Source organism: Varroa jacobsoni, unplaced genomic scaffold (genome assembly GCF_002532875.2).
Source record: "Varroa jacobsoni isolate VJ856 unplaced genomic scaffold, vjacob_1.0 scaffold_670, whole genome shotgun sequence".
NCBI classification, from domain to species: domain Eukaryota; kingdom Metazoa; phylum Arthropoda; class Arachnida; order Mesostigmata; family Varroidae; genus Varroa; species Varroa jacobsoni.
In genome coordinates this window covers 728,997-756,503 of record NW_019213572.1, presented here as the reverse complement: position 1 = coordinate 756,503, position 27,507 = coordinate 728,997, and the positions used below count along the sequence as shown (strand labels likewise).

Below are 27,507 nucleotides of genomic sequence, written 5' to 3'. Positions count from 1 at the left end.
GTGAAATGTTTGCTATTTTTTTGGAAATAAAGTACTATATCCTAAAAAATAGACAAAAATATTGAGACAACAAAGATATTGAAACAGGTTTTTGGTCAGTTAGCTGAAATACCGGCTAGGACAGTCCTTCGATTGAGAACGACTAGGATGAAACCTTGAACATCATTATATAAATGCCCATATTGATTTTTGTAATGTTAGTAAGAGCTACACGTCCATGTAAATTCCACACGGAATAAAAGCTAATATGCGCAGCCCGAGCTTGCAGCTTAGTTTTGGTGAACAAGCTATTCTCAGTCCTTTTCAGTTATGCCATAATATGTAAGCGGCACAAGAGAGTACCAACGATAACTGTTTTTCTAACGCACCGTTGACGTCTGGCAGTCTGGCAGACAGCTTGAAACAACGTCAGTCACAAGTGATTTGCAGTTTTGACATAGGCTTATTCTGGTAAATAAATCCTCCATCCACCCTTTGTTGTTTAATATAGGGCCGAAGCAGAGCAGCGATTAGGAGAAAAACTTCTCGCTCATACCCAGTCAGATTTGGTGCCTACAGGTTTGATAAGCATTAAAATAAGGTGCAGAAAAAAATTATTCACATAAATGGTAACAAACATATGATGGATAATTGATTAAAAAAAAAATTGTATTTACAATTTAAAATTACTACTGTTATTGATGAGAATCGCAAAGTTTCAAACATTTTGGGGTAGTAACGTTTTCTTCTAAGAAATCTCTTCAACTAGATATTTTATAGCGATAATAATAACGTACTTAAAGTTCCCCAGTTAACGGATTTTGTGCACTAGCTAGTTTTAACCACTGAGACATTTCAAAAGACTTACGATGACTTATAATGACCTTATTGAATCCACTTTGTTATTATGAGAGTTATTGAAATTCGATTGTAATATGCAGCTTTTAAATTTAACTACATCGTATAGGCAATAGTAACAGCTTGTCATCCAATACTTGGGCACTGGAAAACTTCAAGATTATCGATACTTGAAATAGTTAGTTCTTTTCGTATTCAATTAAGCAAGATTGTATACAGTCATGGGAAAAATATGTCAGTTGGATAAAAAATACTCTCTCATATAGATTTTTCTCATATAGAATTATAGCAGAGTTATTGCTATTGGGATTCCTCGTAGTGTTTAGCATAATACTTCTCGCACAATGGGTAGCATTACGTCAAACGAATCCAGTGCACTTATATATGGTCTTTTCGTTTCTACAGCAAGTCTATTGGCTGTGTTGTCAGTACCGTTGGGACGTTCGCATAATTTGTCACTGGCATTAGTTTGGCTGTCTCTCGTTTCGTCTTATTTTCTTTCATTCATTGTTGACAACCATCGTCGGCAGCGACAACATTAACAACAGACATCTGTCAATAAGTGACAACGACAGGTGTAATTGGCGGCAGTGAAATTCGTAGTTGCTTGCGAGGACGGGGGGTCATCTGTGGTGTTGAAAGAAGAAGTTGGTGACGTTTTTTAGTTGCGTGATTAACGACAACCCTGCTGCTATAGACGACAGCGTCATAGTCGAGCTACTTGTCATTTTTTACTATGATGATGAAAATAGAAGGCTTTTGCGCATAAATGTTTTGTCTACTTTGTTGTTATATTTTCCTATACCTATGCCAAAATGGAAATCGCTAAGAAGACAACAATGGTCGAGCAGCCTGTGAAACGATCAATGTAATAAACTAATATAGCAATCGTCTGCAAAAAGTATTTACATGCGTTTTTGTTGTACGTCTTGACGGATTTATTGGCAGATTGGTGAAAATCGTGAATTCATACCTTCACCGTGATTAGATCCAATCTTGTGGTGCTGCTGAGATCACTGTTTGTCTGCCACAATAGTCTTTCCAGAAAGCGACTGAAAATCGATTTGGCACAATTTATGGCACCTCTAATGGCTTTTGACATACACAAGGTGGTAACTTGATTTCTAAGCAGTAAAAGTTCAAGATCAATGAATAAATATGTACGTATAGTTCTCCTGGGTTCGCTTTCGGGGCAAATATTCGTCGATAACTTTATCAACTTAATCTAATTCCTATATATCGTTGCCGAACGATACATGCCAAATGTACAAAGACGGAAAGATAAAGGAATCTCTGATGTAACACTATCGTTTTTAAGATTTTACGCAAACGATTCAAAATAGCCTACATACTGATCGCTATATTAAAAGGTGGTCAATATGACACTGGATAGTAGCGGCGTTTGCATGCTGTTTCGTAACAGTCTTCTGTGTGTGTCGGTGTGTGTGTGTGTGTGCGTGTGTGTGCGTGTGTGTGTGTGCCTGCCTTCCGAAAGTAATGAAAAATCAATAAACTTACGCTATTAAACGTATTACAGTATTAAGTAATTAACGAGTGAATGTTATTCGTGATTCCAGTGATAGACGACCTTTTGAAAGGATAGATTCGATACCATATCTCTTTGGATCAAAATAAACTGACACATCGAATAGAGGCAAAGGTTGCTTTTTCTTGTCTGATTAGCATTAGAACAAATCAGATTATGGAGGCCTCATTGAAAAGGTCTGTCTAAGACGACGTGATTCAGACTGAGTAAGGAAAACTGGCATTTTTTACCCTCCGCATCGACCAGAAATTTACATAAGGAAAGTCATTATATAGTGAATATATCCGCTGCGCGAGGCCAAAAAGTTCCGTTAAAGTCGCATGAAATACAGGCGATTGACCCATCAACACGAAAAAATTTGAAAGTATCAGCATGGGACCCTGACGTACCGCTTTAAACATTAATGGACAAATACAGAATGGAATTTATCGAATGACTTCTCACAGATATGTGACATATATTCGTATGTAAGGGTAGGGTATTGTCAGGGTGAGGTAAGAAAAATAATGCTTTCGTAGTCACTTCGTCATTGCCCTTCTTTCGAATGAAACTAAAATAAAAGAAAGGTTTACTGATGGGTTAAGGCTATGCAAAAGCGATTTTATCATTATATTACTATTCATGACGCGATCAGCTGACGACCGGATTGAGCCTTTGGTTGTAGAAAGAGCAAAGGTGTTTGTTCCGAGCTCCATGGAAACATGCGGCTGATTGATATCCGTATAGGAGTAATTGCTTCTTGAATAACGATTTGAAGTGTTTTTTTTTTGAAATCTTAGGAGATTCTTTCAGACGATAAAATGTTGTCTCTAATACATTATGTCGGCGCTTAATCACAAATAAAATGTTTTCAATAAAATGTAACATAGCATATTTTGAATAGTGCGCTTCACTTTTTCACGGTGAGAGCTTAAAGTGTTCAAACTCAGTTTTCATTATTTTACGAAACTGAATGTTCATTGAAACTTGAATAAAATAGTTAAAACGGTGCCATGAAAATCATATCCATTCTAGTTTATCGGCTAAAACTTTATGTTTAGAGCATAAGAAAAACTTTTAGTTTAAATAACAGTTTCATAAAGTATGGCATATCAGTATATATGCATGTACCTGCATACTAATGTTATTTCCATGATTGATGATGTATGATATTCTCATGTACGTTCGGTACACTATATCGTAGAGCACGGTAAAGTATGATTTCCGATGTGGAACAATGTACGAAAGGTCTAATTACGACAACAGACAACTTATTAGCCCGTGTTACTTTCTTTGTTAACTTCATGCGACTTGTCACCTTTCTAAGTTTTCTCGTATTCGGTGGCAAAGCGGCAATAAATGGCTTTCAGTAAACAAACAGATTGACGACGTTTGTCGCTGGCCAATTTTCGCATCCGGCCTACGAGACGAAACGGGTACCGAAAGGTTTTGTATATGTATGTATTTACCACCACAGCTTGATACACAATGCGGCCGGAATAATGAAATGATTATTACGTTAGCGGAACTGAAAAAATCAAATAACTAAAATAGGCTGTCGTTGCGTTGTCGTCGCTACGTTTGCATAGAATATATCTTCACACACAAAAAAACTCAATATAGTATGGATGAAATAGTCCAAGTTAATATTTCCTAATTCTGCATTATGTAATAACAACCCTGGTGCGATAAGGTGGCCGATGTCGACGCTGCCACCCTTAATAACTTTTTTGCCCTCGATCTTCTTGACGGTATGAGATGCGCAGACCTGTGTATATGCCGAATGTGCCCCTTCCCACAGCTAGTGCCCAGTACTGTTCGGTCTTTGGGGTACACGCTCAGTGAACGCTTTCTAATAAAGAAATACATAGTTGGGTTAAATCTGGGGACAGAGAGAAATATTAAAGCAAAGCAAGGCACATAACGGTTCGACGTAACATATTGAAATACGACCATTAACTACAGCGGAGAACCAAGTGGCTAGAAGAGAAAAAGAATAGCGCCTTTCTTTCGTAGAACAACTTATACATTTGTCATCCGCAGCTTTTGAAACTGTAGAAATAATAAAGAAAAAAGACGGCCCCTGTTGTACATGACGTTGATATTGATAACAATTTTTAACTTTTATATATGCATAGGAGAACCAAAAGTGTATAGCGACTTCTCAGTCACCCACCACAGTATACGTAGCGTGCTCAGTATGTCCCACATTGCGCTGGACAAATTATTAAATAAACTATCTTTTACTTCGCTCATGAACCGTAGCCAGTGCGTCCTTGACATCCCGCAGGATGCTGCAAACGTCAACGTACGTATTTTAGGGTGATATTCTATCTTAGATAGGTAATGTACATAAAGAGTGAACCTTGGCACGCACGATGAGCCTCTGCTTATTTCAATATGTACACTGGCATGTTTATTAAGGCTTGGTAAAGCATCGTACTGAAGAAGACGAATGATATTTTAATTTTATTTTTTATTCACCTAAGATATGCAGTGTATAATCTTTCAGTTTAGCCAAATCCTGGCAGGCGGTTTACAAAAATCATAAATTCGTCATAGTGGAGGCAGGAAACTTAGCTTCAAAATGACCAATGGTTAGGTATTGTTTGATGTTTTTACTTTATCGACGCGGACAGTTTACAATGAAAATTGCACTTAAGGATTTGAGATATTTTCAAGAAATAGGAAAAGGTACGTCTGCGATTCTCGAATTGGATGCTATCTTTTTCACCGAAAATTAGTTTATTGCATTTTAAAGTAATAAAAAAAAAAAATAATAATAATGGCGTATCTAGAGATATGTTTTAAGGTGCGCGACTTGTCTTGCAGATTTGATCTTATTAAGAATATACAACTATATTTCCTGAGTAATGAGGAATGTTAAGGTGTTGCTCTGGTGAATCTCACCAAGTTTCGTAGAAGCACCGTAAAAAGCTGTTTAATAAAGGGACCCGATCCTAAAATATGCGAAGATTTTGAAACAAAAAATGTAACCTGATGCTCCTCTCTTTCAAAAAGCTGAGCATTTGCTTTTGTCATGGAACTCTCCTGGACCAACAACGAGTATCTTCGGAGGATCGCCAGGAACAAAGCTGCGGTGGCAACCCATGTCGTCGTGAATATCGCCTGCACACTATAGGTTTTCTTCTCTCCTAGCTTTTTTCGTACCTCTGCCCTCCTTTACAGTAGCAGCTCCGCCTAGAGCTGTTCTATCCTCGAGCTTCGCTGTATTTCATATAAGCAGACGATTTCCCGTTAGTTGAAGCTGTTTGCAGACGAATAAGCAGCGGCAGCAGTAGCAGGAGCATCATAAATTATTTATTATTATTCGTTTTTCCTGCTGAACACCCGTCGAGTTTCAGTGTTGCAGCAACTTCTCCGGCCGTGAACCATATAACCATATTTTGGCGTTGCAGTCGTCGTCGTCGTCCCGCTCCCCGCTGATGGCGAGCCGAATTAACCTGGTCTAATCTTAATCTAGTGAGTCGGAGATGCACACGTGCCACCCTGAATTTACGTTTAAATGAGTTACTCTATTGTGCAAAACCCGTAATGGGCATAGCTTAGCTGTTTGTACTGAGCCGATACATATGCTATATTCATTACAGCATAGCATCTTTAATGAAGGTTAAATTCGTTACGGAAATTGATAAAATGTTTTATATGAAAGGAAAGTTTCACCTATCAATACTGTCGCTGTGTTTTGGAACTGAAAAAAATGCTCTGCGTATATATATATTCACATATAGGTCCTCCTTCTGGCGCGAGGATTAGCTCGGGTAGATCTTCGTAGCTGAGTGTCTACAATGCATGTGGTCTTGGCAAGGTAACAATTTTTCACGAGCCGTCGCGCACAAGGTCTGTAGGCAGAAGACATCATAGAAAATGAATGCCATGGATATATATTCTTATGAAATAGAACTAATGAAATGCTATTTCCTCTATACTTCTCACTTTTTTCTGTTTCAAGGTAAATCGACAAGCATTGTCTTACGGTAAAAAAAAAAAAGGCAATATTATCGATGTTTATTTTGTACAATACCGATACGCGCAAACACGAAATTCTCTAGATAAGAAAAAAAGATCAACAGCAAAAAAGGAATTCCTCTTGTGTTAAAAAAAAGTCAATAATTTGACTTCATATAGACCACGCATTCTCTTCTGCCACCACAGTTCTTCTATTATTGCACGCCTATATGATTCAAGCTGATTACACATTTCCCTACCGGTCTTCTATGATGTAGCCCTGGGCAAAATACGGGAAAGGATCACCAAATAAATCAGCATCAAGCTAGACACTGACGTTTTAACTATAAAGAGAGAATACGCGGATAAAATTCTGTGCGGGCTCTCTATGGAGCGATGAACTCGCCTTTTTCGAAATGAAAATTAACTGTGATACTGAATGTCTCTTTTATATGCCCGCAACCGCTGTCCTTTTCAATGACGTGTGTACCGTCCCTGCAACTTGTGTGATTTCATTTTTTTATAGTATCTTTGCCCTTCGTTCTTTTCTTTGATTTTTGCCATCTTCTCTTTCTTTTTTTCAAAATCAATAATGATCGGATCCGAAAAAGAGCCTGCCACTATTCAGCGCACAAATGCGAACTCTTATTAAACACTCATAAACAAAAGCCACCGAAGGGAACTCTAACGAAAGATGAACAGGCGATAAAGTTATTGAAAACAACGAAATACTAATAACATTGCAATAAGAATACTGTAAGAAAGAGTCAAACAGAATAAAATCAGCAAAAAAAAACATCGGAAATATAATATAAAAAAGGGAGCAATTAGAAAGTACATAGAAAACGCTGGATATATGCAAATGAATAGGTCCGGTACGGTATACGGTACGAAATACGGTAATGAAAAGGCTACCGACATTATGATTAAAGTTAACCTCGACATACGGGGTGTACTCGAATGTATTGCCATACACACAGTGTGTAAAATTTTTTGGGTCAGAAATTTCCAGGCAGAGGTAACAGCACAAACGGGATTCCCGCTTTATGACCCATCGAATTCCGTTCCCTGAAACAGCGACCTTTTCTCAGAACGTCTCGAATAATGATTGGTCAACAATGTTGTATTAAACTCTAGAGGATAATGGATGCAATTTAATATTATTATTTATTAGCTCTTTCTATTGCTTATTGTGATTGTCGGGTCGTTGTAACTTCAGTAAAAATCACTCGGCACCATTCTGAATTGAAGTAAGCAGAGCTTTCTTAGAGTTTATTAGAATGATTTGATTGATAAATAATTAAAAATAGAGTATTTGGGTATGTCGTCGCCGATATTCATACCCAGTTTTGCTAGTTAGAGCACTGACCGATATGTAAGAAAACCTCACTTTTTTCAATCGTTATTAAATCTAATAATAACAGTAGATTACATTCGAACGAATGTTTTCAATATTTTTAGTCGGACCTGTTTAAGATATAGTGAGGAGTATGGCAAATATTTAGTGCACAGAAACAGTTCTTTCCTTTCTCTTAATTGCCTATTATAAGCCAATCCGATAGTTCGAATGATATTTAAACGTTAAATCTGCCGACCCCGTTATAATTAACAAATGATTATAACAAGTTTTACGTTAATATATGTAAAATTAATATAAATTTGCCACAACTGCAGGTCCTTAGCTTGACTGGGCTGGGAGCTTTGAACATCATTTATTTTTTTAATAATAATACTATAATAATAAGAATAATAATAATAAAACTTCGACAACAATTGAAAGTTATCTAAACGTTATATAAAGGCTTATTTGCTTATTATTGTTGTTGTTTTATATTATAATTTATAATATTATAATATAAATAATTATATTTATTGTGCAGAATGGTGCGAAAATTTACAATAATTCGGTTATCTGAAAACTACATACATTCGTTGACCGAATTCCACCACTGTTCCTACACTGTTACAAATTATTTGAGGTTGTCGTCGCTTGCAAGGCTTTACTAGTAAAAAAAAATAAACGTACCAAAATCAGTAAATACCGGTTCTTCTCTTTCTTGCAAAAATAACCTGTTTGTTAATAATAAATAATAAATTTAAAAAAATAATAAATTTGTTGGAATAAAAGTTTAGAAATATATTTGTCTACAGTCACAACTTGGCGCATATAGAATGTGTAATATTCAAACCGATAGCTTGAGGTTTTTTCGGATAGGGCATTTTTGGCATACTTCGGTAATCAGGCAATATATGTTGACTAGATAAGAGAAATGTTCAAGCTATCGCCATTACTCAACTATAAGGTTTGATACTATTCATATTTCACAAACATATGTAATAGCTATTATAAATTAATGTAAATTGATAAGTATCTGAAAATACTTGGTGATACAAGGCATGTAGTAGATAATTTATCTTATTAAGCGAATTATCTTATTAAGTTTTTCAAAGTGGCGAGCAGAAAGACAGTGATAATGCATTATATTGAAAGCTCTGATAGAAAGTAACGTTCCCAAACCTTGAGATGAAACAACAAGTTAGGATCAACTTGAAATTAAGCTAGTTACATTTCCGTAGCTATAAGTGGAATGTAACATTGTAGCACAGCTTTTTAACATATTCGTATACGAATTCTCGAGACGTTCAGCAAAGAGAACGTAAACATATTGCCTTCTATATAGCAGCGATGCCGTTGACTGAATTTTGTATACTTTTCTATTTTAGAGCCGCGAGTCGATTTGAGACATTGGTAATCCTTGACCGAGCTCCCGGCAAATTGGAGGACAGCCAACGGTTTTATTGGACTTGGCATAAGAATTCAACGTAAGTACTATAATTTATTTAAAGGTCACTCGAATTTAGATTTGTATTGACAGAGAGTTCTCGTTCGCTCTAAATCATCTTTGTTGATCGCTTTCTTTTCTGGCTTAGTTGCGTCAGTTTAGCCATTACTTGGTGTCATTGCCTACGGGTTATAGAGTATGCGATTTAAAAAACACTTCTCCGTCTTTTCGTGCTAGTTCCCTCCAACTGGTTGTGTCCAACCTTCTGTCTAGACATATTTTTCCATCAATATACAAAAATGAATATCAATAAAAAATGCTTAAAAATATCAAATATTAACGAAAACAAAAGGAACCAACATAATAATTTTAAATATCTTTTTCTTATTGTAAATATATATTTCTAATTGCATAGTGCTATAATGGGTTGCTTGTTGGAATGACAAGTAGCAGGCACGATCTGATCATGTTTCGTACAGCTGTGTGTTTCGTGAATCTTTTGGACAAAGCGATGGCACGCCATGTATATCACTTGTAGAAGTTAGTTTTTTTTTCTATTTCATGATATCTGACTTATTTAATCCAGCATATCTGCGCAGTTTACTAGATACTGATGAGAAAAACGAGGAGCTTTTTTCCTTTTCTTTAGACTACTACTGCTACAAAACTAAATTGTGTCCTGACATTGCTGCTTTGTTGGAGAGCGTTAGTATCGTGATCGATTTTCGGCTAGAATGGTTAAGTAATTGACTAGTTGTGCGTAGCTGTTTCCTGCTGCTCGTTTGCCGTTCGAGTTAATTAAGACTAAGGGCTAAGAGAGTCTTTAACACACTACAAGAACGACGACTCTTCTTTTTCATTGCAAGAACAAACGACGCTTTCGTCTTCGTCTCATGATACCTTCTCCTAATAAAGAAATGAATGAAATGATATGATTTGTCTGCCATTTTGACGGGACTCTGGTTTTAAAGCTGTCCTGCATCGCACGTACTAGATATTGCAACAAATAATCAATGGCTATACGTATAAATACACCCAGTTTTGCTACTATGTAAGGGAGGCGAATGGATGTCAGAACTCACGAGCATATAATACTGGGTTGGATTCCCACTTGAAGCGAAGCAATATTTTCCCAAGCAATTTCACTTCTTAGATCTACATCAGCGCATTACGTAGCTAGCTTGAAGTAGCGTAAATATTTTTCTCGTGTATACACCTAGTTTGAATTTAGAGTGATTTGTACTGCTATATGCATTGTTGACTTTTATTGGGAGCATTGGCGCAAAAAAAATTAATTTTTTGTAAAGATGCACAGATATACTGCACTAGTAAAATAAACAGACAATCCGATGAAATTTCTCATATGGCCGAAAGAAAGGAAGATTACAGTAGTAAAAGTCAATGCTATCGTCTCATCGATCCTTATATATATATATATATAAAGCTCTGCCCGCTTGTTGGTTGTCCTGTCTTATCCAAATAGTTCCTCGTGGTAGTTGGAGTGCGCTGATTTTTCGCGGTTCACTAAAGTCTCGACTTGAGAAGGACATCGCGTGAGATAAAAATAACTTGATAAATACTTTTTGCCTAGCAGCAGTTATTTTGGAATGTGATGTTACTTAGGGCAAGTGGGTCGTCTTTTGTAACCTTCGTCCTTTTTAGCGTTTTTTTGCAAGATACTCTTAAACATGTCTACCAGAAGATTCTAACAGTTGAAAAGGGCTACTTTTCGGTGAAACTTTTGTCGATGTTAATCGGCATATTGCTACGAGCTGAGAATGAATGCAATACGCATCCTAAAACTGATATTCCCGTATGAATCCATCGAGGGATTTACTTTGCCCACCTGACAACAGGATAAAAATGCGTTTTGAGCTACCTTTGCATGTCTTTATTTGAGCGTTTTTGATTGAATTATTATTAATTATATAATAATTATTATATAATTAATAATTATAACTAGATTGAATTATTGATTAACATCAACTGGAAAATATTTTAGTTCAATAATTTTTTTCAAAATTATTCTTTAAAATACTTTTGAAGCAAACACCAAAATGCCAAACATTTTTTCCATGCAAAGCACCATTTTATTGACGCTAATTCTTTACACTATTTGACAGATGTTGACGAGTTGAGTGGAAATGGAATATCTTTTCTTACAGCTAAAATTGATATTTTGGCACGGAAAGTTAAAAACCTAGTGTAGTAGCTTTTTTATTTAGCTCACACTAAGGCAAATTTTTTTTACGTGGAGATTTATGCAGGATGTGTTTCTTTGTACCTATATCATGCACCTATGCCTGAAATTGAGACTTTAAGTGAAATCGCTAACATTTTATTGGTCGTATCGATTTGCCGACGTAATAACGGGGTGAGGATGCGTTTCAAGCTGTCATTTTAGCGAATCCTCAATAAATGGCAATTGAAAAATTAAAGCAGCAAAAGTAGAGTTGATATTCGTTAGAAAACGTTTTAATTCACTTTTAAAGAATCGCCAGAATGTCAAAAAAGAGATGCAAATATTTATCATCAAAAATAGGACCAGTAGGCCAATCGAGACATTTTAAATACTTGTTCTTTAGTCAATGTAATTGTTATTACTAAACGAATACTTAAAGGTCCTTAGGCCTTGATGACGTTGCGGGAGCAGGATCAAACGAAACATATGAATTTAATCAAATATATATGTATGTGTCTTCGTGTAGTAAAATATGTAGTTGCTCACGATAAAAAAGGGGATAAAAAATCTTTTAACTTCAATGACGTCTCAGGAATAGAATCACTAAATCAGCCAACTCTATTAATGGCAACATCTACTAAAAATCGGTCGAAGGCCAACTTGGTTCGATGCGTCCTTCAGAGATCCACCGCGCATTCTGGAAACAAGGTCAATCAGCCAACACTAAAAAATCACTGTAGAAATTATATTCCCAAGAAAGGCTGATCTTAAATTGGCTGAGTTTCTTGGCAAGCATGTTAGAAAAAGTTTATAGGTTTATAGGTTAAATTGTTCCATCCACGTAAAATAATTAATAAATTGAATCCGCTATAGTATGCGGCTGTTCGACCTCTTTAAGTTGTTGGACTGAGCTTACTTTTAACGGGTCACGACAGTTTTTTTTTACTGGGTGCGTGATGAAAATGAAGCCGATTCGATGAGTACTTTCTCCGGAATAAGTTCGTTTCTTCTAATCTTAATAAATCCAATGTTAATTTTAAGAAGTCGTCCGTTTTTGTAACTTCATAAATAAAACATGCTATAGGATTAAAGAGAAAGATTCGTGATTTAAGGTAGCTATAAGATAGATCGAGCTGCCTTTCATGCCATACCTTAGCTTCTATCCTTTGTCAGAAGGATGATAATACATACATAATTAATAAAATTTGTGATCTATGCATACCGATCTCTAATAATGAACAGGTAAACGCACAGTTCGTCAGACAAAGACTATGCTATAAAATCAACTGGCAATCATTTAATTATCTATTTGGAAACAAAATTAAAATTCATATGTGCTAGTAATATGACATTTTAATAATGCGCATTATATAACAATTTAGATAGAAGTCAAGATAACTTGTGTCTATGAAAGAGAAGCTAAGAGGCTAGGTGACTTTTTGTGTGTCCTAATAAAAGGAACGGGAACTATAGGAGAAGTAGTCCAATGCAATGTAGATGCTTTGCTTCGCTGCTTTATTCATCACAACTAGTTTTATCTTAGGATTCTCTATGTGATATGATCCAGACTTAAACGTACCACTTTATCCAACTTCTAAGAACTGTCCTAGCCTTTATTTAGGTTTCATTTACAATGCATCCGCTTTGCATTTAGATCATCAGTAGCGATGTTTCATAGAGTATAATTCTTGCGGAGACATATGAACCTCAGGTTGGAATAATTTCTCTAGAGTCCTTTAGCCATACGCTCGCTTTCTGACAAAACAGCAGGTAAACAAACAAGCAAAGGAACTGCTGAGGCAGACGTCTTAGAACTCTCTTACCCTCACCTTCTTTCGGTAGTAGTTTGGTCGCATGCGTTAATAATATTCAACCTTCGCGTTATACAAGCTGCAGTATCTTTGTAAACGTTGTACAATTATAGTGTTCATTTAGGGTAGGTAATTCATACGGCGTAGCCGTTGAGTGTCCCAAGACAACTCTGTGGGACGGTTTTGTCAGTGTGTTTAGTTCCTTCAAACCTATTCCCGGCTCGTCCACACGATGTTAGAGCATCAGAAGGCCAGATGTCTTGACGTGGTTTTTTGGCATCTTCTGCAAAGTGTTCCCAACCGTCTCGTTGCAGACGCCAACTTGCAATTTAACCGCGATAAGCATCCACAAAGTCTCCGTGACGACGTGGCCTTCTTGTTACAGTTATTATATTATGCTAATGTGCGTGATGTGTTTACATGGACTGCCGAACGGCGGTACCGGACGTAAAACATGAAACATTTGGAATGTTTACAGTATCCTCCATAGAAAATATAAACCAAAGAAATGCACTAGGCCCTGTTCTGTGATGTGTCCTTTTACCTAGTCAGTTGTTTATCTACATAAGGCAATCTGTTTTAATGTTAGATGTTACTTTGGAGATCGCGGTTCTCCTTACCAGCCGGAATCATCTAGACCTACAGATAAAAGCGGCTTGCCGTCTTTCTATTACCACCAGTCCTTCCCTGTATTGATTCATATTCTATTTACATATGCTGACAGCTTAGCTAGAGCTAACCTTCGATGTACCTCGTTTAAACTAAGCCACCGGAATAACAGAATCGATTTGAATAATACTGCTATAAAGGAAAGTTAGTTTTACAAACTTTAATCCCGCTGTTGTTTCTTGGTAAAAGTGACATCTTTGTAAGGCGGCGACGCCCTGCGGGTCTGTTATTTAAGGTCGTGCTTAAGACTAAGTTTATTTTCAGATGTATTATACAAACAGGAGCAGCAGTATCCTACTAACGTGATTTTAGAATGGCTTCGAATAAGGAACTCTATCGTTAGTTAAACAATTACCTGAACAAAATAAACTTGTTCATTGTTTTCAAACGGGGCGCCTCGTGCTCTGGGGTAACGTCCAGCTGGAGCTTACGCTGCTATGCTTGAAGCAAAACATTTTTATAGTTTGACAGGAGTACTTTTAATTAATTTTGAGAAAAAGTATAACTTGAACGTCGCGAATGAATTATTATGCAAATAACGCAAACTTTGCCTCCGCAAACGAATCAAATTGCATTTTTCAGGTTGTTCCATGTCGCGTATTCGGTTTCCCAGAGAAATACGGATATACTTTCAGTCCTAAGGTTAGCGTACGTTTCTCTCAAAACATTGCGTTGGTTGACACGTACTTACAGTTCATTCATGTCCACAATCGTTGTATTTTTGCTTTTTCTTTTTTTTATTTAATGTATAGGTACATATAACAAAATACGAACCTCCAGGTTTTTTGTATCGTTCCGGAATTAGTTTGGGTTTAGGAACATGGCATTACGTGAGTAATACACTTAAGGTGATCTCCACCACGAATGAGTCTGATATATCTACTTGATTCTGACGTTTAACTAGCCGCTAATATAGACGACGTATAATCAGCCCTAGGTTATTATAAATTAGCATTTTAAAGAAATAGAGTAACTGCATGGCGTGAATTCTAAAACAGTTTCTGTTTCGTACATTATTAACTTAGACAAATATTATCTTCAGTCATACCATAGCCTTTTTTTTTAGTGACTTAAGAAGTAAAAGTTTTCTTTAAAAGTAAGTTTATAGGATTATACTTTCTACAGTTTGGAAGCTGACAACGTGTATTCGGTGATAAATGCTCAGTGGGTCTATGTATGTAAAAAAAAAAAAGTGTAAATGTTACGAAACTTACTGACCTTTAATTTGTGAAGTGAATGAAACGTTACGTCAAAAATGTAATTGGAAATATTTTTTTAAATTTTTTGTTCAGTTTCGTTTTACATTAACAACACCCTTATCCACGTAAGGCCAATTTGTTAGATAATGCCATCTTGCCCGCAACATGATATATGGGACAAATATAAGGCTACATGAATCCTTAATGCTTCTGTGTTAAGGAATTTATCATTCGACCGTACTAAGGACATGCTCGCCTTCTAGAAAGGATGATGATTCATCACTATTTTGTGTCAAGTTAGCTAGATCAGAGATCATAATTCGTTTACTATTGGCCTTGCTAAAGCTTTTTTTAGGGAGTGTAAAGTCAGCTATCGACAAACCTATGTCTATGCATGTTCACACATAGAAATAAACATTATCAAATAATCGCAGTCTAATTCCGACACAAACGCGCATAGAAATTCCGCCGAAGCTTACAGTATTTGGTTTAAAAATACAATTCAATCTTTAAGCGAACAACTTCTGAAGTATAGTCTCATATTTTCTGCTAATTCCACACGGTTGACGATAAAGTCCTTAGTAACATAGCTTTTCAGCAATCCGATTATTATAGCTAGTTATTCCTTTGAACCCGAAGGGAGCTCAGAATGAAGACCTAGGACATATATAAAATACGGACTGGTATATTAGGTTTATATAAATCCACTGACTCATTTGCTTGTTTTACCCTTGTTTGTCTACGTGTGGACCCGTTCGTTGATAAAAGGCTTGATCCACGAACGCGCCCTTTAGGGCGATCGATCGCACCTGGCGGCACGCCATTTGAGTCAGTGGCAAATTACAAGCACTGGAGACCCAGTCAGATGGATATTCGCTACTTTTTACGCGTCGAAGGCGCTTGACCCAACACGAAGCCTATATATCGTTGGTTGGGAAACAGAAAACGAAGTATCTGGCTTAGCCGCTTGAAACAGGCTTTAGAGAACAGGTTTGGCCTTTAAGAGCCTAAAGCACGGTGAGAAGATACGAGGCTTGACTTATAAGTTATCAAGGCTACAGAAAATTGTGCTGTACTGGCTGCGATAGGCTATATATGATTTTCACCACACAAAGAGGATACCTGGGGAGTGCTGGGCAACTGATGTTGCTAAGTGTTTAGTAGTACTGAAAAAGAAGTGACGATAGATGGATTGTTAACTTGTGAATGTTGAAGCGTTTGGCATTTTGGAAGCGAAAGCTTGGGAAAATCTTGATCAAGAATTCATTAGTCGGGAATAAGATTTCGACATAGTTGGGTGGTTTCCAAGTGCAAAATGTGGGCTGGATCTGTGTCTAATGGCAAAAGACGATGTCTAATGAAAAAACATCGGACGAAGCAACGAGCAGAGTAGCGGCTATTCAAAGCTCAACAGCAACAAGATGATTAAGCTTCGGAGGTTAGAACCCGAGTTCTGTGGATGACGTGTCCGAGTCGGTGAGCGGCAAACTATGGGACCAGATTGATGGCGGAAGAGTCAAGCATGCAACTTCTCCTAAAGGTACTCTACCGCGTTGGCCACAATAAGGATTCTAAATGAAGAAAGCTGTGAGACTGTAATACCTATAACATGGGTGAATTTAAGCATTAAGTGTAAATATAATAAACTTTCAAATTTTTGGCAGTCTTCATATATACACGTATATCTAAACTTGTCCAGTATAAAATCCATACATTCTTGGGAATCCGCCAATAATATTACCATTTGGAAACGCGTATCTGGTATTACTCTCAACGCTCTGGTTACTTGCATGGGGGTCCGCATGGGCTAGTTTTATCTGCTATTTATGCTGAGTTGATTGGCAAAACCCTGCGGACCCAGTTCCCAAATGCTAACGGGTCTGATTTTTCTGTTTAGGTGACATACTCCTACAATATTATTGCAACCCTAAGATCTATGATAGCATCATCGGACTGAGCCAGGCTACCTGTGTATAATCGAGTCCTTATTCTATAGTCTAATGCAAAAACATGTATATATATATGTTGTCCAAACTATGTTGACAATGGCTTTTTAGGCTTGATGTTTCGAGAAAAAAATGCTGCTTCCACTGTCGTTCTGACAGTCCCGCAAAATCGTATATATCTATGTATATTTTAATTTTTGTTTTTAAACTAGGACTCAATTTGTTTACAAAGCATTCTAAGCAACATTTAGCTAACTGTAGTTGCCATTGTTTACAATTGCTAAAAATATAGTGTTTTATGATATATGGAGTTCAACATCTTTGATCTCTTTGATACTCTTTAAATGGCATTGTTATTTTTATTTGTGTTATCCATTTTCCGAACAGTAAACCGGTATTATTTATTAATTACCTTCTCTCTACTTTTCTAAAATTGTTTTAAAGGTGAATTGTGACTCTCCTCATCATCCGTTGTTATCGATTAAAACTATCTATCGATATTATTCCAACCTGATTTTTAGGTGGACTGGTAGTGTTTCACTCTGGAGTCTTACAAAAAGTTGATTTTTACGTGCTCGCCTTTATTTTTGGGAGTATACATATGTAACACAAAATGACAGTAGGTATTTAGAAAATCAATATTTACATTATATAGTTATATACGCGCTTTCGTTGCAATAAGTTGTTTATGAACAGTTTTCTATGTAATTTAATTAGCTGCCAGGTTTAGCTTGATCCAATGATTGAAAAAGCTATGGCCTAAAAAAATCTCACGACTCGAACATCGGTTTGTTAATGAAAGCCTGTGCTGTCCTTTTGGATAAGGTATGTTCCGATTTCTAAAATAATCTTTGTATCCTTTTTACTATAACGCAATATTGTTCAGCTTTTAACATGAATTCCCGGTTATATTACTGGATAAAACCGTTAACGTTATGTCTATTCTGAGTACACTTATTTAAATGTCCTTCCCGATATTTTACGGTGCCCTAAAATAAATACAACAGTATCCTTTAGATTTCACGAATTGATTTCTTAAAGCGTTAGCTTCATCAGAATGAGGCAGCTGCTAATAAACCTATCAGTGTATCAGACATTTCGCTATTGATATCATCTATTTTTTGCAGCCCTTTACCAGCTACAGAGACGACCACCTAGTCAGGAGCAACTTCAAAATATTGAACGCTTCAAGTTCAAAACGCGAAGTAGAAACAATTACATGCATTTAAATAAGTTTTTTTTCAAAACAAATTTAACACATCTAATATTTTTTTAAACAAAATATCATTAAAGAAAGCTTTCTTGATAGCACTTACTCAGTCAGTTTTCAACATACATATAACCCTATCCCTAAAAGCTTAAGTTTACCTGTCGTCCGTGGATTGTCATAGCACATTTTTACATACTTCTATGAAAAGCGGTCAAGTGGAATTAAGTATTGCCTACAAGACTATTCGACGTCATCCCGCCTGGAGATCAGTCGCTCACCGGAGTCATCCGTAGACAATGCAATTACGTTATTAGTTAGGTAGTTCTGTAGTAACGAGGCATAAGCCATTTGACATAAACTACAGGTCTAACAAATCCTTTTTAAGCACTTGAAGTTCAAAAAAAGCTTGGAATAATTTCCCATAAACAAGCAGAGTTTACAGTTGTGTCGAAACAACGGCTAATGATGCCTTCATTCCAAGTACTGCAGCAGACAGTGTTCTTTACCTCTTTCTCTCGGTCTCTTATAGGCGGCAGTTTTGCTTGTTTGTACGCACCTTACGTAAAAATCTGCCCCGCCGCCAAACACAATTTTCCTAGGGGGCAAAACAAACCTGGTGAAACGAATAACTACCATGAAGAAAGTCAAGAAAGCCCATTTTATTTAGTGGCAACTTAAATGTATAAAGATTGTAATAAAGAATAGTTTCTTTCAATCTATTTAGTTGTTTTTCATTGGAATCATTGTGAAGTTGCTCTTGACCAAATGGCCGTCCTTGAAGAATAGCAACTGTATGGCAATATCACTATCTTTATTCGCTCCGTCCCACTGTATCTCAGTCTAGTTAACACAGCCACCACTATTAATAATGAGGCTACTGCAAGATTTATGTTACTACCAATGGGTATATATATTACTGATTCCGCCGATCTGGCCAATTGTGTTACTTGCGATCCACAAACGACCACGAGAAGAACGTACCGCAGTCGAACAGATGCCGACAGCTGCTACCGTTTGTTACAGCAGCGGGGCAATGGAGCCAAGAGGCAATGCGCTGCAAAGCAGGCGACACCAAACGAAATTCGTTGGTGGCAACCCATTGCCCTGAGGATACAAGGGGAAGGCTGACAGGGGGAGGGGACTGCTTTTTCTCAACAGCAGCAGCAAGTTAGTTGAAGCTGGAGCACTATGTATTCATTTATAGGTCACAGCCTAGTCGATTGTAATAGTGTTTTGATGGAGCCACTCTTTCGTAATTTCTACATTATTCCAATTTCGCTTTTTTCTTTTAGGGGTGTTCTTTTTGACAGCTGCCAATTCTTTATGGATCCAGCAGTATATAATTTTTGTAGCCATGTATGTAAACAGCGTTCAAGTCTCCATATACAGATAGAATTTTGTGTTTTCTCGTTGATCTTGTGTCAAAAATGAGTAATGGATGTTGACAAGGCCGACTTGTTCTTTTCGCATTCTACATATGCGTATTTTCAGACGTATTCCCGAATATTCCCTGCAGCAACAGAATTTCACACCGTTTGTGAATAAATGAGACAGACAATATTGAGTTAAGCAAAATCCAGCAAATAGGAAAAATATAGAAAAAAAAAAACTCTAGAACGTTCCTTGCTTATTCGAGCTTAGTATTGTTCATGCACATGTAATATATGACCGTATTTGCCTACTTTTTCCTTGGAATCTTCTAATTTGAATAGTATTATTATGCAATACATTGATATTGTTGGACTTCACGACAAGCCTACAAGCGTCGCAACTTCCTAATTACAACCTAAAAAAATAAATGTTCTGTGCAAGTGGCAGTAAGTTCACGCTCACACTCACATAAACCGTTATTCCACTTTGCAAATTGTTGTCGCACATATTAAAAAGAGCGTGATTATTTGGTTAGGGTATGGTGCTGCCATCTGAGACATCTTCATAAATTTGCCGTTTGCGCACGTGACCTCCTCAGGAGCTGTCCAGCATGAGGTCACTTCAGAGAAAAATACAGAATTGGAAGGAACAGACCGATCCATAACCTTGAAACATTCCTAATAGTCACGCAATCAGTCAGCCGTTAGCATTGACAAAAATGGTTAGCTAAGCGTACACTATGGTCAAATGAGTAATCCTTCATATATCTGGTAAAATCAAATATATTTGATGGTGAGTCCACTGAAGCGGTCGGAGCAAAACTACCTGCGATTCCTTAAGGCCACATGGTGGTTAATAATAATTAATAATAACAAATGTAATAAGAAAATGAACAATTTCGTCAAAGAGAATCAGCCTCGTAGTTAACAAAAAAGAAGAACGCTTTCATGAACATAAGAAGATTACTCTCAATGGACAACTTAAAGTTAATTTATCGCTGAATTTTTAAATACCAATGAGCTATACTTTGGATTCAGAAAATTAGTATCTTTTTCGTGATTTTTACGTCCCTGTCATGCACCTTACATTGGCAATATATACATGTATATATATATATATATATATATAAATGCTACGAAGGGCGCATAATGGCAAAGGGGCTTTTGAACTTTGAAAAAGAACTGTAAATTACCAACGATGAACGTTCATGGTTCAGGGACCCGTTGCAGTAAAACCTTTCGATAACGGAGCGTGATAATCAACCAATCAAATATGCTGACCGGAGAATGATGGCATATGAGTGATTGATTCGGACCCAAGGGTAGTCCTTTTAGTTGCGTTCAGACCGCAGTTTACCACTATCCGTTATTTACCGTTGATCTTTTTCAAGGCATAGGACAGTCAACCGAAGGCAAAAGCTTAAGCAAGGCCGGAATTCGTACGAGTTTTTGTTAGGATGTACTGCTATCGTTCGGCTAGATTTAGTCATCAAAGGCTTGACAACTCCTACGCTCGAGCTCTTTGCGACCTCTGTCGTTCAATGAAGATAAACTGCTCGCTTGAGACCAAGCCAGCTGCCCTCGCGGATGATACAACCACGGCAGCGACGACTGACAGCCCATCAACATCGACACAACCCAGTTAAGGGCATTTCAAGTAGAATCGAGGAGAAGAAGGGCAAGACGCAGCAACGATACTGTAACAGTAGCAAAGACAGCGAAGCACAACTGCAGAAGAAAAAGAACCTTAGAAAGAATCGTATGCAAGTCAAACGATATAGATGTAACGTAAGTGCGAGTCAATGTAATGCTAATGAGAACTTCGATGTAATCTTGGAATTGGTACAATTATATAGACGCGGAACTAGGACAAGTAACACCAGAGCAGCAGCTAAAATTAGTCTGTTACTTTTCATCCATTACATGTTACTAAAGCCCCGAAAAATATCAATCTGGGGGTACCATAGGCGCTTGCTCTATCCCTCTGTACATTCTAGAGCATTTACAGCACTGCCTACGCCAGGGAGACAGACAGGAAGAAGAAAAATAGAGAGTTGATAGAACTTGCTAACGTTTGACAAACTTGCTTTGACTTGCGGTTTACCTAGTGTCAAGCGCTTTCAAGAGACTTAGCATTACACTTATCTAGTGGCCCTACTTGGACAGAGACTTTAGGTGATAGCGCTACTATGTAGAGAGCCACCAAAAAACGGTATCTATGAATAATGATAAGGCAGCAGCGGCAATGGGGTCACGAGTTATGTGCAACGGCTCAATGGAGTTGATCGGAACGTGAATAAGGATTTACGACACATTTCTACAAGCAAACGCAGGATAAAGCCTACGGGGCAAAATACAGATTTGTTTTTAATTGTATTGGTTTAGTGGTCTTCTAAGAAAAGGCGAACTTAGAATATACAAGGTATTTAGAAAATTGCGGAAGCCTATGGAAAATCAAGCAGAGATATCTATTTTTGCGATGCTTTTCTTTCTGTTGCGTTTTAAAGTAAACGTCGTTATCTGAGTACAACTTTGCCTAAAAAAGAATGAGGATAAAATGCATGCAAGTCCCTTCTAAAACCGTAGAATTTTGGCTAACCTCCTATAGAGCTGCGATATATTCTCTTCATCCTGTACGTTTCCCGGCCAGAAATACCGCGGCTATTACACTCTCAGTTAGTGGCGACGGTGGACGTGACCTTTATACTCACGGACTATTGCCGTTCTTCCTCTTTGGAAACTTTCTGCAATTCTATTTTTGTGTTGAGAAATAGGTTTAATTTTGCCTATTTTATCGTTTAGATCCCTAGACATACTCTAAGTGTCCCACCAATGGTGGGGGAGTCCACCGGTTAAGTCGAGAGCTCAATATAGTTGCATGATTATAGCTATAATTGTCTTCCGATGAAATGAATTTAGTACTCCTTAAGCAAATGTGGTGTTTGCTACGCCTACTAAATACTACCACATCAATGTATGCGGGAGGTGAGGCCAACCAAGTGAATTCAGTAGAGCTTTAAAATGGGAGCAGGGATGTGTATAGAATAGGAAGGTTGTTACCTCTACAGTTTAGAGGGAGCCAGGAGCTAGTTCAATTAAAGCAACTTCTAATTCGTTAAAGTTGGAAGATGAAAATAATGTCATTAGGATTCGAATCGTCGGAAACGTTAATTTATTTTTAGCGATCAAAGGATGAAAATTCAAGAGAATTGTGAGAATAGGCACAGTTATTTATCGTTTTTTACTCGAACGAAAATTCAGGATCCCTTAAAGGACCGGAGTACTGTCACTAAGGGCCTGCAGGTTTAATCTATATGTTGCGTGCCATACATATATCTACTTGCCTCGTCATTCTTTACCGTAACCTGTAGTGCGTTGCAATTCGATTTAACATTTATTATAACTAAATACATCAATGCAAAAAGCTTACAGATCGTTACAACAAAAACTATAAAAGTATAACATCTAAAAAGAAAAGCGTTCCTTATTTAATAAAACACCTGCTGCATTTTTTTCTGGGATTAATCGAAGCGCAGTTTGTGCTTGAATAAGAGCAATTAGGTTTCACATGTTTGCTATTTTACTGGTTTAAACTAATTCGGCTCGATCATTCTGGTATCTAAGTTTAAGCTCCTTCAGTTTTTTTCGTTTCAGTGTTTTGATGGAACCCAAAAGAAAAGATGGGATGGACAGCACAAAATAAATCAGTTATGGCAATCTCCTGCCATTGAAGGCCCTAGCCCAATCACCTAATCATTCGCTGCGGCTGCACATCCGCTTGTTGATGTAGACACCTTTTAGGAGAGAAGTGAGAAAAAACAATAGAATGGAGTGAACAAAATGGACAAGTGGAGCTATCAGCCGTAGTAGCTGCAACCGACGAAGCAGCAGCTCCCTCGAAAAGATGGAGGCAAGAACAAAAAAAAAAAAGAAGAGAGGCGAATAAAGAAAGAGACGCCAACAAACCTAAGAATGAAGATAACGAGAGGCATGGGAGATATGGGTGTGGGCGTTGGAAAGTGGGACTTCTAAAAAGCGGTAAACATGCACATAGGAGGGAGTCAAATGGGCGAGGGAAAAATGGGGCAAGCACTGAAGGAGTAGGTTTAAAGGAACAAAGAAAGACAATGATACAGATGCAATTACCACAGAAAGAAAATTCCGCAATCGCACTCATGCGGTAGCAGAACAAAGGACTAACAGTCATTGAAGTACTGACAGTAACAAGACAGAGACGAAATTCTCGAATGAGAAGATCCAGCTGGAAAGTGGCAAGAACTTGACTTCATTAAGCGGAAATGATCAAATATAGCTTCCTGACATCTCGGGTTCATGTAAAACGATAAGTACGTAAATGAAGCCATGCCTTGCACTAATTGCTTGAGCCAATGATTACTATAACCTATTTATTAAATTATTCTATTGAGTGCGCTTATTTGCTCACTACGGACTGCTCGGCTCATCTTCATAGTGGCTGTTGCTAAACGGTGAAATTAACGGGAACTAACAAATACGTGTGGTGTAACATTTGACTCCCAATTCAAATCACATATATATATATATATATATATATATACACATATAGTTGGGATAGATCAGAGTTGAGGCTTATCTTTTTAAACTTTTGAGGAGTTTTTGTTACCTTGTACTTGTATTCAACATGTTTCAACTCTCTATATATCTTATTTTTGTAATTATTTACTATATGTAGTAATATTTAGTATATATAGTCTATATTATATATACTTATATAAGCACTGTGACGAACAGACCTTGCAAATTACGTTGAAATCTGGAACTAGTTACCTGATGCTAAGGTTTAGAAAAAAATAAAAACGTAAGTTGGGCTCCTACCGACAAATCTAATAGATTTTAGAACGGGGTCAGCATAAAGCCAAGAGTATTTACACCAAGAAGCAGAAACCGTGTAAGAATTAAGATAAAAGCGAACTTGAATCTCTGCTGACCGTTGCAAAATATTTTTAACACCAATGAAAAGCCTATTGATAATAATATAGATTACAATAATTTTATGCCGGTTAGTCTTATAAGCCTATTATCGAAATCGGGTCTTCAGCAGAATTTGGTTATAATTTTTTTGAAGCCGTTACCTTCTGTAAACGTTCAACACGTGCATGCACATACCAACAACTTACGGTTACAACTGACTATTTATGTGCACTGAAAATAAAGGTAACCTGTGATAGATTATATTTTATCCAGATTATAATTTGTCAGTTCGGTTTTGTATACTGCTCAAAATCGCTGGCGGTGACAATGACTAGCGGGCTACGTAAAATATAAGTTCAATAGTCATTATCCTCTTAATAACGTGGGTAAGGGACAAGGGGTCTTCCGCCGCGTGGCAACGATGTGAGCTTGTACCCGCTGATATTCAATGCTTGGTATTTGACATCAGTATAGTCACCTGATCAACAGGGCATAACCGGAAAGAAGAGAGAGGTGCTTAAGAAAAATACATATGACTCTTTGCTTTAACATCTCCACGAGGATCTGGCCCATACAGGCCGGTAATGATGGCCGCGGAGCTCGTGGAGAAATTTTATTAAATTTAATTTATTTTTGCTGGGTTTCTTATCACCAAAGCCCTTGTTGACGAACGGTTTTCGACAAACCGAGTCTTCTTTTCGAAACCTAAAGTGGTGTACCTAATATATATGTTCATCTGTCGTTGCAATGGGCGTTGCAATGCATAAACTGTCTATAAGAGAGAGGAGAAAATTGTCTCTTGCTACTCTTGATGGCAGGCTCCGAATCAAAGCTCATTAGCAGCTATATTTTTAATTAGTTTTTAAGCATAATTAACTAGTCAGACAACAATATAATGCTGTATCTTTGTTTCAGTATTTGTTGTCAACAGGATCGGGGCTGGGATTAACCAAAACTACGCAGAGAGAACGATATTCCAATCATTTCTAAGATGATGTGCGAAAAACCGGCGGCAAAGCTCTATGTTTAGCTTGTCAACTGCAATTATAATAGGATAAAGTCAGGATTTAAAGGACGACCTCGGTAGGGCTGCAAGCAACCTAAATGAATAAACTTGGGTTTAAGAGGTACCTGTGCTTTATATTTTGCCGTTCGTTGACGTCAACGAAGCTTCGACGTCGAACGAACAGAGAAAAAAAAATGAAACCAGGAACAAAAAAGTGAATGGGGCGAGCTCGAAAGCAGAAGCAAAGAGGAAAGAGGACCGAAATAAAAGACAACGAGGATTACTATTGCGACCCTGCTGTCTGCTTTGATTTGTCGTGATTGATCCCATTTCTGCTCCCTTTCTGCCTTGGGTGCTACGCAAGTTTGTCAGAACTTGTAAGACTTGTAAACCGTGTTTGCTATCCGAAGCCTAAATGTGGTGGGCTTGAAAGTGAGCCGACTAGCTTTAACAAAAAGAAAAAAAACATTAACATCATCATTATCATCTAATCTAATAAGTATTTTACGCACGTCTATTTAAACCTCACAACCCGGTGGACCCCTTAAAAGAGATCATGAGTACACGAAAGTACGATGTCTTTACCTCGTCGTTTCACGATTAGATCTGAACTTTCGTCACTTAAGTCTCTGCTCCATACGAAGCAGCATATTTGAAAATATATATTAATTATTTCGAAATCGAATCTATTATCAAAGCAAAGCTATTTAATATATCGGAACCAGCTGGGCAATTTAAGATTGTTTGTTACTTACCAATTATGCGGTTTTTATCAAACTCCGTGTACCATCCATTTTTCAAGTGAGCTATGACATTCTTGTATGCTATTAGTTTGAATGTATCTCGCGAACTCTAGAATATTAAAGCCTTGTGCCATGGTCAGTTTACTGCCCTCAAGTAACCCTACCTGAGCTCAAGTTCAAGCTGGTGAAATATAGAAGTATCACTTTGATGGCTCACAACTGTAAAATAAAGCCTTCCTGCATAGCTTTCCTCATACAGTAGTAGGTGTAAACTGAGCAAAGACTTCGCTATCTGAAGGACAACAAATTGCGAAAGAATATGTTATACCCCATAGCCATATAAAGAAAGAGCAAATCTTAGCTTTAGTTGCCAACAGATTTACTGTGCCTATATTGTACACTGCACGTAAAGTATGTCAATATAGCTGCAGACGATGCACGTAATTTATGTAAGGCCCATGAAGTGCTACGGCTCTGCTTATGGGATGATGGAAATTTCATAAGGCCGCATACTAAGTAGAGAGGCCTGATAACGCGCCCTTTACCAAGTTCACTTCATTACTTCGTTATAGAAATTATGCCAGATTCAACCCGGTGATTTTCATCCTCTTGGATGAATATGGTGTGTTTTTTCGATTTTTGGAAGACCGAAATTCGTGCATATGTGGACATAACTTGTTAGAACGTAGACAGACCTGTTTTGACAACTGGTGTAAAAGCAAGGCACTCCTTTTAGACTGTCAGCATTACATAATAGTGTAACTTCTACCAAATGGTATTGTTACATCAATTCCTTTTATTTATTGCTATGATACAAATGATATGTTAGCTGTTAAGTGAAAAAGCCACGCCCGATGGAATTTCTATAGATATCTTGATCTGTGTTTTTTGGGGGTAGTGCTTTCGGGAACGTAGCAGCTAGGTGGAGCCTTACATAAGTAATTCATATCTATCTTATCATGTGTCAAAACAATGTATCTAAACTAAACAATTGTGCAAAGGCGCAATAGTACAAGAATAATTATGCAAAAGGTGTGTCTGTCTTAGAAGAGGTTTCCCTTTTTTATTGATTTAGACTGATACAACTGAAGCAAATATTGCGTATCCAGGCAGACTTCTTGAATAATTTTGTACTTCTAAGAAAAGAAGTACTTTTTTTTCACATTTACAGAAACCATGGTGTTTCCGGGTTCGAAGCTGTGATGATTCATTATCATCAAATTTGTGACGAAGTAACATGAAATGATTTCGCGGAATTCAGGGAAATAATACCCCATCAGCATTCTGTCATAGGAAAAGACTTAGGG

General features: G+C 37.3%; 1 protein-coding gene across 8 annotated transcripts in view; it reads left to right on the top strand.

Annotated features, from left to right (window-relative positions):
• The window catches only part of LOC111262520 (protocadherin Fat 3), a 162,520-nt gene that overhangs the window by 18,721 nt on the left and 116,292 nt on the right, over nucleotides 1-27,507 (top strand). For all 8 annotated transcript variants that reach the window (XM_022836836.2, XM_022836838.2, XM_086969181.1 and 5 more), the window contains one exon: nucleotides 9,056-9,154. The gene's annotated coding sequence lies outside the window, so the exon portion shown is untranslated. The remainder of the gene's footprint in view (nucleotides 1-9,055; nucleotides 9,155-27,507) is intronic.